Here is a 14,008-nt window from a genome sequence, read left to right as displayed (position 1 = left end):
CCAAGGCGGCAGGCATGTGAGGGTGGGGGAGATGGTTTTACCAGGGCGCATGGTAGCAGCCAAACTAGTGAGGAAGGTGCAGGAGCCCAGGAAGAAGTGGAGGACGAACTGATGGAAGACTCATCAGATGAGGGAGACCTTGATCACATTTCTGTTGTGCGAGGTTGGGGGGAGAGGACAGAGGAAGGAAGCATGATTGTTACCTCGCCACCAACACAACAGGGACTTGGTGCTCCTGGATGCGCAACACACATGAGTGCCTTCTTGCTGCACTACCTGCAACATGACCCTCGAATTGTGAGAATTAGAAATAATCCTGACTACTGGGTTGCCACACTGTTAGATCCCCGGTACAAAAGTAAATTTGCCGAAATTATTCCTGCCATAGAAAGGGATGCACGCATGCAGGCGTATCAGCAGAGACTGTTGCAGAATCTTACATGTGCTTTTCCACAAAACACCAGTGGTGCACGTAGTGAATCTCACGGTTCCAACTTGCCAACCGTGGGACCGTCAAGTGTTCAGCACTCAAACCGTAACAGAACCACAGTATCTGCTGGTAACATCAATTTTGCGGAATCATTTCACCACTTTTTTAGCCCATCCTTTGCAAGGCCACAGGAGACAAGAAGTCTGACACATAGTCAACGCCTAGAGACGATGGTACAGGAGTATCTCCAAGTAAACATTGAAGCCATGACTGTGTCACTGGACCCTTGCTCTTTTTGGGCTTCCAATCTGGATAAATGTCCGGAGCTAGCCACTTACGCCTTGGAGATCTTGTCATGCCCCGCAGCCAGCGTTCTGTCTGAACGTGTGTTCAGCGCTGCTGGTGGTGTGCTGACAGATAAGCGCACGCGGCTCTCCACTGATAATGTAGACAGACTCACGTTCATAAAGATGAACAAATCATGGATCCGAAACGACTTTTCTACCCCTGTGTCATCCTGGGGAGAGTAAAAGCTTGATGATTGGTTAAAATCACCCTACCAACCGTTTTAAGCTTTCAAATTACTAATCATGTTTATCTGTATCTTGGCTGGAAAACAATTTGGGCTTTGTAGCAGTGTGCAGCACTGATTCTATTAGGCCATCTATAATAAGCTCCACCAGATTTAAAATTACTAATCATGTTTATCTGTATCTTGGCTGGAAAATAATTTGGGCTTTGTAGCAGTGTGCAGCACTGATCCTATTAGGCCATCTATACTAAGCTCCACCAGATTTAAAATTAATAATAATTTTTAGCTGCATCTAGCCCGGAAAATAATTTTGGGGCTCCGAGATGCGCAAGACACATAAGTGCCTTCTTGCTGCACTACCTGCAACATGACCCTCATATTGTCAGAATTCGAAGTAATCATGACTACTGGGTTGCCACACTCTTAGATCCCCCAAACTTTTCGATCAACCTTTTCATTTTAATAAAGACCAAAAAAATGGTCATTTTTGAAATTATAAGCATTAGCAGGTTATTAGAAACTGAAATCAAACAGTTTTCAACTCAAAACTTTATTCTAGGTGATGTTACATTTTCACATAGGACCCCTTGTTCGAAAGGAGCTTTTGAACTCTCTCGTCCATTGAATTTGTCAGGTTTTGGATGGTTTCTGCTTCAATTGTTTTGCATGAGGACAGAATACCCTCCCAGAGCTGTTGCTTAGATGTGAACTGCCTCCCGCCATCATAGACACTCCTTTTGATGATGCTCCAGAGGTTCTGAATGGGGTAGAGGTCAGGGGAGCATGGGGGTCACACCATAAGTTTGTCCCCTTTTATGCCCATATCAGCCAGAGATGCAGATGTTTTATGTGCAGCATGAGATGGTGCATTATCATGCAAAAAAATGATCTTGCTGTGAAATACACGGTTCTTCTTCTTGAAACATGGCAGGAAGTGCTGTTTGAGAAAATCCACATACATTATGGAGTTCATCTTTAGCGCCTTCAGGGATCCTAAAGGGGCCGACAATCTCTCTCCCCATGATTCCAGCCCAAAACATTACTCCACCTCCTCCTTGTTGGCGCTGTAGCCGTGTTTGCGTGGGGTGTCCATCAACCAGCCATCCTCCAGTCCATCCATCTGGACCATCGAGCGCTGCACGGCACTCATCCGTGAACAAAACAGTTTTGAAATCAGTCTTCATGTAATGTTTAGCCCACTGGAGCCGTTTCTGCTTGTGTGAAGTGGATAGAGGATTGATTGCCAAGACACTTCATCCTGATCATCGCACAATGTTGATTGTAGTCATGCCTTGACCTAAACACTCCACAATTTGTTGCTTCTCAGCAGCTGACACATCCTTTTTCTTTCCCGTTTTGGCAGAAAATGTAGGCTGCTTAATAATGTGAGACAGCCTTCTTAAGTAGTCTTGCCTTTCATTGGACACACCTGCCAAACTAATTAGCACAGGTGTCTGCAATTGCTTACAGTGATATAAAGAGCCCTGACACACATCACCATCAATGAGTTTAACTGACAAACAAACAAATTCTTCCCTTATCACTCCTAAACACTTTTTGGATAATAATTTGGAACACAGTGTACATGTGCTTTTCCACAAAACACCAGTGGTTCACGTAGTGAATCTTACAGTTCTAACTTGCCAACCAAGGTCTGTATGGAGTTGTTCAATAAAGGGCCCAAAATTAAGATAACATAGATGGGAGAGGTCTCTATGAATAGGAATTCCTAAGTATTTGATACCCTGTGAGGGCCAGGCAAAGGGAAAGTTGGACTGGATGGAATCCTATATGGATTTGGGGAGGGAGACATCGAGGGCCTCAGACTTCGCTGCATTGATTTTAAAATTTGACCATGTAACAAAGTGATCTATTTCAGCCATAACAGCATGGATGGATATATGTGATTGAGTGATATATACTAGGACATCATCAGCAAATAGAGAGCACTTGTACTCGGTGCCTCCCACCTCAATCCACCTAATATTGGGGTTATGGCGAATTGATGAGAGCAGGTGCTCCGTCACTAGGATGTATAAGAGAGGGGACAGAGGACATCCCTGCCTTGTCCCATTGGTGATTGTGAAAGGTGATGAAAATGTTCTGATGCACCCCCTGGGCCTTGGGACACCTGGAGCCGGACCCTTTTTGGTGGATGCTGGTGGTTGTAGTCTTTGTGGCGGCGACCCGGTTCCGTGGCTCAGGGTGGTCAAACCAGTGGCGGAACTATTTATGTGGTTTTGATGTTTAAATGTCCGACTACGCCACCCGTGGATTGCGGTCAGAGTGAACCGCTGCTGCAGGGCAGACCGCTGAGGCTGGTGTTGTGGGTGCAGCAGAGCGTAGCATAACTCCCCATGGGAGGAGTATAGCCTCAGGGCAGTGTATGCGGAGGATGGGGGTGATGGTGCAGGGCAGCAGCAGTAACGACACGGAGTCAGTGATGCAGTCCAGGGCCTTTACTCACAGTTCTTATTATCCAGACCACGTCTGCAGGTAACGGCTGCCCATGTCGTACTGTGCTCACCAGGTGAGGGGCTCACACAACTCCCAGATAACTTTGGAGCGCTTCACAGGACCCCCTTTGTGTGTCCTTTGTCTGGCCTTTCTTACCAACCCTTCTGTCCGGCTGCCTCGGGCCTCCTCTTGGTAAACTTGGCGCCAGTTTCCCTGACCCTATGTGGTGCCTTCCTAGCGGGTGTAGCGAGGGGCTGCGCCACATAAAATGTCACAGCCTCCAGTTTCTAGCTGAGGGTCGTTTCCTGCCTCCACTAGTTTCGGGGACCGGTCTCCCCCTTTGGCCTGACCCCTCCACGCAGGGGGATTCGGGCGTGCGGTGGCGACTCGCCCGTCCGCACCCCTGGGATCCCTTCATTCCTCGTTCCTGAAGCCTTCTCCGCTCCTCTTCCTTCCTTCTCCCTCTTCCAGGCCTGGGCCTCTGTTACTAGGCCAGCCTCCGGAGCAGAGCTCATGAAGAGCCCCTGCTCCCTGCCACTTCTGCTCAGACTTCTCTGCACTGAACTAAGATGGTGCCCACCTTTTATACTCCCTTCTCAATGCACCCAGGAACTGCTTCCTCCCTGCTCCTGCACTACAGGGTTCCCCTTCCTCAGTGTTCCCTCCCCCCACTCCAGCCAGGGACAGGGACTGTCGTGCCCATCTCAGAGGCATATTGGTCGCCCTGCCCCACGGCAATGTGGTGTAATTCATGCAGGTGTCGGGTCCTGATCCACACTCCATCCTTACCTGAGAGTGAGATATCACACCTCTGGGTGAGGTGCAATACCTCTGTAGCAACCGAGCCCTCAGGGTGCTACAATTCCATTTATCTTCAGCCTAGGTGACGTATTGTGATACAGGGCCGTGATTTTGGCTATAAAAGGGTCCCCTAGACCCCTACCCCAAGCTTTTTAAGAGAATCATATATGGCGTGCCAGGAGACTCTATGGAATACTTTCTCAGCATCCAACGAGAGTATCTAATTACAAATTTTTAACTGCATCTAGCCCAGGAAATACTTTGTGCCTAGTAGCAGTGTCTGCTAGTCAGCGGATTATCCCGGCTGTTAAGCAAGCTATACCACCTGTAGTTTGGACACTTAATTTTTTCAAAGGAAATGCTTCGGGACCACGGGATACTCAGTGAAGAGCATCAGGAGGCACCCCAAGGCATAGGGGCTGGGACTGGCAGTAGGATGCCTTGCGGTGGACAGCTCGATCCTTATAAAAGCTTTTCAACTGCAGCAGCTTTAGTGGACGCTACTGGAGCTGGAATTACGCGGCTGCTGGCATGAGACTTGCCCTCCAATAGATCCTTGTAAATGGATTTAAAGTGTATTCATTCAAATTAGAGAGACAATTTAAATTAAAAAGCTTAGAGCTGCCTCCACCACAGGGGGGCTCGCTCGACCCACCAGCGGACAGGCACCAGTATTGGGAGAGGGGGGCTGGCCATCAGGGTTCACCGCGGCTCTGGCACAAACCCGGCGACACGGAGGTGGCACGGGCAGGAGCGGACTGAACGTGTCGGCTTCTCACTTTTTGGATTTTAGAAGCCCCCAGCTGAATACCTAGCCTTTACTAGCTTTAAAATGGGGGACTCCAAAAAAAATGACGTGGGGTCCCCCCTATTTTAATAGCTAGCAAAGGCTAGGCAGACAGCTGGGGCTGATATTAATAGCCTAGGAAGGGTGCCATGAATATTGGCCCCCTCCCAGGCTAGAAACACCAGCCATCAGCCGCCCCAGAAATGGCGCATCCCACTAACCTGGGCTTGATGTCAGCTGGCATTATAATCTGACATCAACCCCAACCCTATTACCCCACTGCCACCGCTACAGGGCAGTGGGAAGAGCGAGGCTAAGTGCAAAAATTGGCGCATCCTATGGATGCGCCATTTCTGGGGCGGCTGACGGCTGGTGTTTCTAGCCTGGGAGGGGGCCAATATTCATGGCACCCTTCCTGGGCTATTAATATCAGCCCCCAGCTGTCTGCCTAGCCTTTGCTAGCTATTAAAATAGGGGGGACCCCACGTCATTTTTTTGGGGGTGGGGTCCCCCATTTTAATAGCTAGTAAAGGCTAGGTATTCAGCTGGGGGCTGATATTAGTAGCCTGGGAAGCTCCGTGGGTATTACCCCCTTCCCAGGCTTCAAACATCTGCCCCAGCCGTCTGCTTAACCTCCGCTAGAGACTAAAATTAAGGGGAACCTCACGCCAATTTTTTTTTTAATATATCCTTTATTTTAACACTAAATGACAAGTACAGTAATCAACACTATCATTGTACTTCTTATATATGTGACTGACATGTTTCTATCTATCTAATCTATGTGTGATGCTCTATTCTTTCTATTCTAAATTGTCGGGTACCGCTGCTGAATTGCCGGACGGCTTTTTTAAAGAGATGGTGCATGAAAACATTATTATTTTTTTTAATAAATCCTTTACACTAAATGACAAGTACAGTAAGCAACATTGTCACTGTACTTCTTATATATGTGACTGACATGTTTCTATCGATCTAATCTATGTGTGATGCTCTATTCTTTCTGTTGTAAATTGTCGGGTACCGGTGTATGCCGCTGCTGAATTGCCGGCCGGCTTTTTTAAAGAGACGGTACATGAAAACACTATTATTTTTTAAATAAATCCTTTAACACTAAATGACAAGTACAGTAAGCTGAGCGCTGCCATCCAGCTTGTCATCCTTCAGAGACACTGCAGAGCGCAGGCATTATGGGAACTTCCGATTCCGGTATTCGATATTCTAAAAGTATCGGAACTCAGTATCGGAACTCCGATACTGCAAATATCGGTCGATACCCGATATTTCAGTATCGGAATGCTCAACACTAGTAGCCGCCTTTTTCTTTAATGACTGCTTTGCAAATTCTTGGCATTCTCTTGATGAGCTTCAAGAGGTAGTCACCGGAAATGGTTTTCACTTCACAGGTGTGCACTGTCAGGTTTAATAAGTGGGATTTCTTGCCTTATAAATGTGGTTGGGACCATCAGTTGTGTTGTGCAGAAGTGTGGTGGATACACAGCTGATAGTCCTACTGAATAGAACTGGCTCACATGAGGACCGCCCCAGGAAAGGAAGACCAGAGTCATCTCTGCTTCTGAGGTTAAGTTTATCCGAGTAACCAGCCTCAGAAATTGCAGGTTAACAGCAGCTCAGATAAGAGACCAGGTCAATGCCACACAGAGTTCTAGCAGTAGACACATCTCTACAACAACTGTTAAGAGGAGACTTTGTGCAGCAGGCCTTCATGATAAAATAGCTGCTAGGAAACCACTGCTAAGGACAGGCAACAAGCAGAAGAGACAAGTTTGGGCTAAAGAACACAAGGAATGGACATTAGACCAGTGGAAATCTGTGCTTTGGTCTGATGAGTCCAAATTTGAGATCTTTGGTTCCAACCACCGTGTCTTTGTGCGACGCAGAAAGGGTGAACGGATGGACTCTACATTCCTGGTTCCCACCGTGAAGCACCGAGGAGGAAGTGTGATGGTGTGGGGGTGCTTTTCTGGAGACAATGTTGGGGATTTATTCAAAACTGAAGGCATGCTGAACCAGCATGCCTAACACAGCATCTTGCAGCGGCATGCTATTCCATCCGGTTTGCGTTTAGTTGGATCATCATTTATTTTTCAACAGGACAATGTCCCCAAACACACCTCCAGGCTGTGTAAGGGCTATTTGACCAAGTAGGAGAGTGATGGGGTGCTACGCCAGATGACCTGGCCTCCACAGTCACCAGACCTGAACCCAATCGAGATGGTTTGGGGTGAGCTGGACCACAGAGTGAAGGCAAAAGGGCCAACAAGTGTTAAGCATCTCTGGGAACTCCTTCAAGATTGTTGGAAGACCATTTCCAGTGACTACCTCTTGAAGCTCAACAAGAGAATGCTAAGAGTGTGCAAAGCAGTCATCAAAGCAAAAGGTGGCTACTTTGAAGAACCTAGAATATAAGACATATTTTCAGTTGTTTCACACTTTTTTGTTAAGTATATAATTCCACATGTGTTAATTCATAGTTTTGATGCCTTCAGTGTGAATGTACAATTTTCATAGTCATGAAAATACAGAAATTTTTTTAAAAGAGGTGTGTCCAAACTTTTGGTCTGTACTGCAGATAGTACAATGCAAAGAATTTACTTCTTACATTACGTGAGTGATATCTATTGTAAATTCTACAATAGCTCAGAAACCGGCGAATCCTCGCAGCGCACAGTGCTGACCGGACAGTATAATCCTCCATACTGCATTATGGGCAACATATAGTCCTCCATACAGTATTATGGGCAACATATAGTCCTCCATACAGCATTATGGGCCCCATATATTGCTACATACAGAATAATGAACCCCATGTAATGCTACATACAGAATAATGGACCTCATATAATGTGCCTTACAGAAAAATGGGCCCATAAAATTCTCCATATAGAATAATGGGCCCCATATAATGCTCCATACAGAATAATGGGCACCATATAATATTCCATATAGAATAATGGGCCCCATATAATGCTCAATACAGAATAATCGGCCCCATTTAATGCTCCATACAGAATAATGAACCTCATATAATGCTCCATACAGAATAATGGGCTCATATAATGCTCTATACAGAATACTGGCCCTCATATAATGCTCCATGCAGAATACTGGCCCCCATATAATGCTCCATGCAGGATGGGCCCCATATAATATTCCATGCAGTATGGGCCCCATATAATGCTCCATGCAGGATGGGCCCCATATAAATGCTTCATGCTGTATGGGCTCCATATAAATGCTCCATGCTGTATGGGCCCTATATAAATGCTCCAAGCTGTATCTGACCCATATAAACGCTCCATGCTGTATGGGCCCCATATAATGCTCCATGCTGTATGGGCTTTATATAAATGCCCCATACTGTTTGGGTCCCATATAAGTGCACCATGCTGTATGGGCCCCATATAAATGCTCCATGCTGTATGGGCTTCATATAAATGCCTCATGTTGTTTGGGTCCCATATAAGTGCTCCATGCTATTTGGGTCCCATATAAGTGTTCCATGCTGTATGGGCCCCATATAAATTCTCCATGCTGTATGGGCCCCATATAATGCTCCATGTTGTATGGGCTCCATATAAATGCACCATGGTGTATGGGCCCCATATCATGCTCAATGCCTCCATGCATAAAAAAATAAAATACTCACTTTTCCTCACTGGCTGCTGATCTGCTCCAGACTCCTCAGCGTTACCATCTTCCTGCTCTCTCCACTGTGACTGCTCAGCAGAGAACAAGCTAGAAAGACATCATTGCGCCCTTTGACCTGAGACGTCACAGTCAGAAGACACAGAACCTGCAGAAAAATGGGGAGAGGTGAGTACTGTGCCGGGTCAAGGTGAGTATTGTGACGGGGCCCTGAACAAGTGAGGGTGGGGGCACTCGCAGGTGCTGGCACCAAATTCCCCCACTCACAGGCCTCATGGCTCACCAGAGTCCCTGATGGTGAGTGGGCCCCCCCACCTGCTCTGGGCCCTAGCACTTGCCCAGATGCGACAGGTGCTGATGCTGGCCCTGGCATTGCTTATATAGCGCCATCATACTCCTCAGCACTTTACAGACATTAACATCACGGAGGTCACAGTCTAAATTCCTTATCAGTATGTCTTTGGAGTAGAACAGAGTACCTGGAGGAAACTCACGCAAATGTAAGAAGGAAGACTTGCTTAGGGACAGGTGCGGAGCTCCGGCGCCGGAACTGCCAGGGTCCTGCCCAGTGTTGCCAGGGGACGGGATTAAGAGTGCCCGGGGGACTTCCTGGACAGTGCTGGGGGACAGAGGAGAGGGACGGAAGAGAGGAAGTCAGGTGTCTGGGCTCGCGTGAAAGAGACAGTTGGTTGTGGAGAGCAGACCGGCAGTTGGGGAGAAACAGTCTGACCTGCCGACAACGAGAGAGAGAGACGTGCTGCCCTGTCCTCGGTGAAATAGAGACATGCTGACCTGTCTTCGGTGCCGAACGAACGGGTGACACAGCTTGTCGCAAAACAAGGGGCGTGCGGTCTGTACCGGGCCCACAGAAAGTGATCGTTCAGTTACCTGCATCACCACAGTTTTCCAGACATCTGACGGTAACCTACGGGTGAGGACGCACCCGGGATTAGTGATCCTAAAGCAGTTTGTTGTATGCCGAAGCAGCTTGCTACGGCTCTTAAAGGAGTCGTGACCGCTGTCGTGTGGTCAAAGGACTGGGGGCCCAGTGGGTGAGACCCGAGACCGCCCACTGCCGCCATTAGACGGACACCCTCCGAATTGAGTGTCTGAAGACTGATGTAGTTATTGCTAAAGGACAGATAAGTGCAAGCCTCCAGTAATCTACCTTCTCTTATTCAGCCTGAATTTTGGGACTGCACCGTATTGTTCATCCTTTCTGTTTTATAGTTAAACCACAATCGTTTATTGTCTGATTTTACTGTTTTATTACTTAAATTTACACTCCCTGCGTGGAGAAACCAAATCTTGAATTAAACCTCTGCCATACTCTCTGCGTGCAGCATCCGAGCCTTTTAACACAAACATGGGGAGAACATACAAACTCCATGAAGATGTTGTCCTGGGTGGGGTTTGAACATAAGACCCCAGTGCTAGAAAAGCAGCAGGGCTAACCACTGAGCCACCATGTTGCTCTGATCCTCAACACTGTTACCTTGTGCTCTCTTATTTTTGCTCACCATTTACATGCTCTATTCTTGAAGCTGTTCTGCTACTTCAAGCTTTCTGTGTTGACAGGAATGTGAATAACCTTTAGTTTCATTAGTCTTTCTGCTAGCCTTTACTTCATTCCTTTCTGTTCCTTCCTATGCGCCACTATGCTCCACCTTAGCAAACAAAAATGCTACATTAGCATTATATCCTGTATCTTCCTTATATAATCTTCTTATACTATGCCCCAAAAACCTCCCCAGGTGTTTTTCTCAACTTTCGTTGGTCTGCAAAAGAAATTCTTTTATAAGATCACGAAACATGTCATGGGTAGTGTTGAGCATTCCGATACTGAAATATCGGGTATCGGCCGATATTCGCGGTATCGGAATTCCGATACTTAATTCCGATACTTTTACAATATCGAATACCGGAATCGGAGGTTCCAATAATGCCTGCGCTCTGCAGTGTCTCTGAAGGATGACAAGCTGGATGGCAGCGCTCAGCTGCGATCCAGCCTGTCATCAGAATGCCATCCCAGCGTGAGAGAATTCTCCTGATTGTTTAAAAGCCAGCGGGCGGTAAAAAGCCGCCGGCTTTTAAACAATCACACAGCCCCATACTGCTTCCCCGCAGCCTCCCACCCCGATCCTCCGCTCCCCTCGCCACCTCCCATCCCGATCGTAAGTTAGGACCGGACGGGGAGCGCAGCACCAAGGAGCGGGGAGCGAAGGACCCGAGCGGGGAAGCCAGCAGTGAAAAGCCTTCACCGCCGGCTTTCCCGTTCTGTGCTGCGCTTTCCCGACGGTTATTTCAAATGAACAGCTGAGGTATCAGGTGATGCTGATCAGCTGTTCATTTGAAGTAGCCGCGGTGCCCTCGGAGGGTTCATGTGAGTTCATGCTTGACTGCATTGCATGAACTCACATGAACTTTCCCACGGCCGCACAGGTCAGCCACACCTCGCAGACCATCAGCCCGTCATGATTGGTTTGTGTGGGTGTCTGTGCGATGTGTGCAGGTGTGTGTGGTGACTGTGCGATGTCTGCGGGTGTGTGCGGGTGTGCGCGGTGTCTGTGCGATGTCTGCGGGGGTGTGCGGGTGTGCGCGGTGTCTGTGCGATGTCTGCGGGTCTGTGCCTGTGCGGGTGTGTGCGGGTGTGCGCGGTGTCTGTGCGATGTCTGCGGGTGTGCGTGGTGTCTGTAGGATGTCTGCGGGTGTGTGCGTGCAGGCAAACATAGGCCGATGTGACACTACTACTCCCATCGGCCTATGTCTGTCCCCCGTCCACTCGTGCCAGCAGGATCAGCTCAATGGGAGCAGTAGTTCCCATCAGCCTGATCCTGCTATTTAAATTGCCCTACTGTGTCCCCAATAAATTTTAAATACATGTCATTGGTGGCCAGTGGTTATCTAAAATAAATTAGTTTATACATTACCTGTCCCCGCCGATCGCCACCTAAAATAAAGTAAAAAATAAAAAACTACACCTATACTCACCTAGACACCTAATTCCCCGAAGCCATCGATCTCCTGTAATAAAATATAAAATAATAAACCACAACCTTATCCTTACCCCTCCGTAGTAGTCCACGAGTGTCCCACGAAGATCTCCAGTTTAGAGCAGCCACATAGAATGTGACCACTCTGAACCGCTGCCGCCGCTAGAATGACGGGGCCGTAAAGCAGCCCTGTCATTGCATAAGCGGGTTCCCAGGAGTTCAGGCAGCGCTGATCCGGTTAGCTGCTTTACGGCCCCGCTGTACCGTGAGAAATTCCCACGGTAAGCAGTGCCGTAAAGGAGGTCTCCAGAGCAGCGCTGCCTGAATGCACTCCGTTGACCTCAGTCAGTGGCTCCCGCTGCCGGGAGCGGACGTGTTCCCGGCAATGTGAGCTTACAGCAGCAATGACAGCTGTCACATCTCCAGATGTGACAGCTGTGCATGGGAGATCAGCGCAGGAACGTGGACAGGTAACTATTTTTTTTTTAGTAAACTAAGAATTAAATAAAATGGTGTGTTTTATTTCAAATAAATTATTTTTTTCTGGGTGTAGTGTGTTTTTTATTTTTACCACTTTGTAGGTTAGTAATGGGGGTGTCTTATAGACACCCATCATTACTAACCTGGGCTTCATGGCAGCTGGCGCTGACATGAACTGAACCCCACCACTATTACCCCCTGCCACCGCTACAGGGCAGTGGGAAGAGCGAGGCTAAGTGCCAGAATTGGCGCATCCTATGGATGCGCCATTTCTGGGGCGGCTGACGGCTGGTGTTTCTAGCCTGGGAGGGGGCCAATATTCATGGCACCCTTCCTGGGCTATTAATATCAGCCCCCAGCTGTCTGCCTAGCCTTTGCTAGCTATTAAAATAGGGGGGACCCCACGTCATTTTTTGGGGGGGTCTCCCATTTTAATAGCTAGTAAAGGCTAGGTATTCAGCTGGGGGCTGATATTAGTAGCCTGGGAAGCTCCGTGGGTATTAGCCCCTTCCCAGGCTTCAAACATCTGCCCCAGCCGTCTGCTTAACCTCCGCTAGAGACTAAAATTATGGGGGATCCCATGCCAATTTTATTTTTAATAAATCCTTTATTTTAATACAAAATGACACTTGAGGGGTTAATAAAGATACAGTCCCTAAATTATTATTTCTTTTTTAATTAATTTTTCCCAAAAATTTTGATGTGGGCTTTGCCATATTTTTGTATGCCAGCCAGGTACAGCATCCAGGAACGGGCTGCCCCCAACCACCAGCTGCCTAGTTGTACCTGGCCGGACACAACAATATAGGGAAGCCCTTTTTTTTAATTATTTCATGAAATAATTAAAAAAAATTGAAGTGGGGCTTCGCCCTATATTTGTGTCCAGCCAGGTACAGCAGGCAGGAACGGGCTGCCCCCAACCACCAGCTGCCTATTTGTACCTGGCCGGACACAACAATATAGGGAAGCCCTTTTTTTTTTAAATTATTTCATGAAATAATTTAAAAAAAATTGACGTGGGGCTTCGCCCTGTTTTTGTGTCAAGCTAGGTACAACTAGGCAGCTGGCGGCTGGAATCCACAGCGCTGGGAGGCCCAAGCTTTCTGGGCCACCCGCGCTGCAAATTGCAGCCTGCAGCCACCCCAGAAAATGGCGCGTTCATAGAAGCGCCATCTTCTGTCGCTGTAGCCAACTCATCCAGGGCCCTGGTGCGGTGGCTCACTGGGTAATAAAGGGGTTAGGGCCAGCTTGGCATTATCAGCTGGCCCTAAGCCCGAAATTCATGGGGTCACGCCAATATTAGACATGACCACCATGAATTTCTAGTAAAGTATTTTAAAAAAACACAACACCCAGAATAAAGTCCTTTAATTGAAATAAAGACACAATTCTTTATTGTTCTAAATTAAACCATACTCACCATCACGCCCATTCCAGCTGAAGCCAACGATCTCCTGCAATAAAAGAAAAATAATAAAGCAACATCATCCTTACCTTTCCATGGTTCCCACGACAGCTTCAGCTCTGCTACATCGAGATGACAGGCTGGACCGCAGCAGAACGCTGCCATCCAGCCTGTCATCCCGCAGACACTGAGAAGCGCAGGCATACTTGCGCTCCTCAGTGTCTGGCTGTGACGGCATAAAGATGAGCCAAGGTCATGTCCAATGAACTCGGCTCACCTCATGTACGTCACTGACAGCGTGGGAAAATTCTCCTGCACTCAGCGCTTCAACGTGAGAATTCTCCCACGCTGTCAGTGACGTGCATGAGGTGAGCTGAGTTCATTGGACATGAACTCACCTCATGCACGTCACTGACAGCGTGGGAAAATTCTCACGCTGAAGCGCTGAGTGCAG

At 47.8% G+C, this 14,008-nt stretch overlaps 1 protein-coding gene across 3 annotated transcripts in view; it reads right to left on the bottom strand.

The window, feature by feature from the left end:
• Positions 1–14,008, bottom strand: part of LOC141172419 (NXPE family member 1-like) — a 358,423-nt gene that overhangs the window by 265,034 nt on the left and 79,381 nt on the right. For 2 of the 3 annotated variants that reach the window (XM_073656628.1, XM_073656626.1), the window contains exon 2: positions 8,678–8,824. The exons of the other annotated variant lie outside the window; for it this stretch is intronic. The gene's annotated coding sequence lies outside the window, so the exon portion shown is untranslated. The remainder of the gene's footprint in view (positions 1–8,677; positions 8,825–14,008) is intronic. 3 annotated transcript variants of the gene reach the window in all.

Source organism: Phyllobates terribilis, unplaced genomic scaffold (genome assembly GCF_046119375.1).
Source record: "Phyllobates terribilis strain yellow unplaced genomic scaffold, ASM4611937v1 Scaffold_12__6_contigs__length_324123572, whole genome shotgun sequence".
Taxonomy (NCBI): Eukaryota; Metazoa; Chordata; class Amphibia; order Anura; family Dendrobatidae; genus Phyllobates; species Phyllobates terribilis.
The sequence above is the reverse complement of the archived record's forward strand: the minus strand, read 5'-3'. Positions and strand labels throughout refer to the sequence as shown.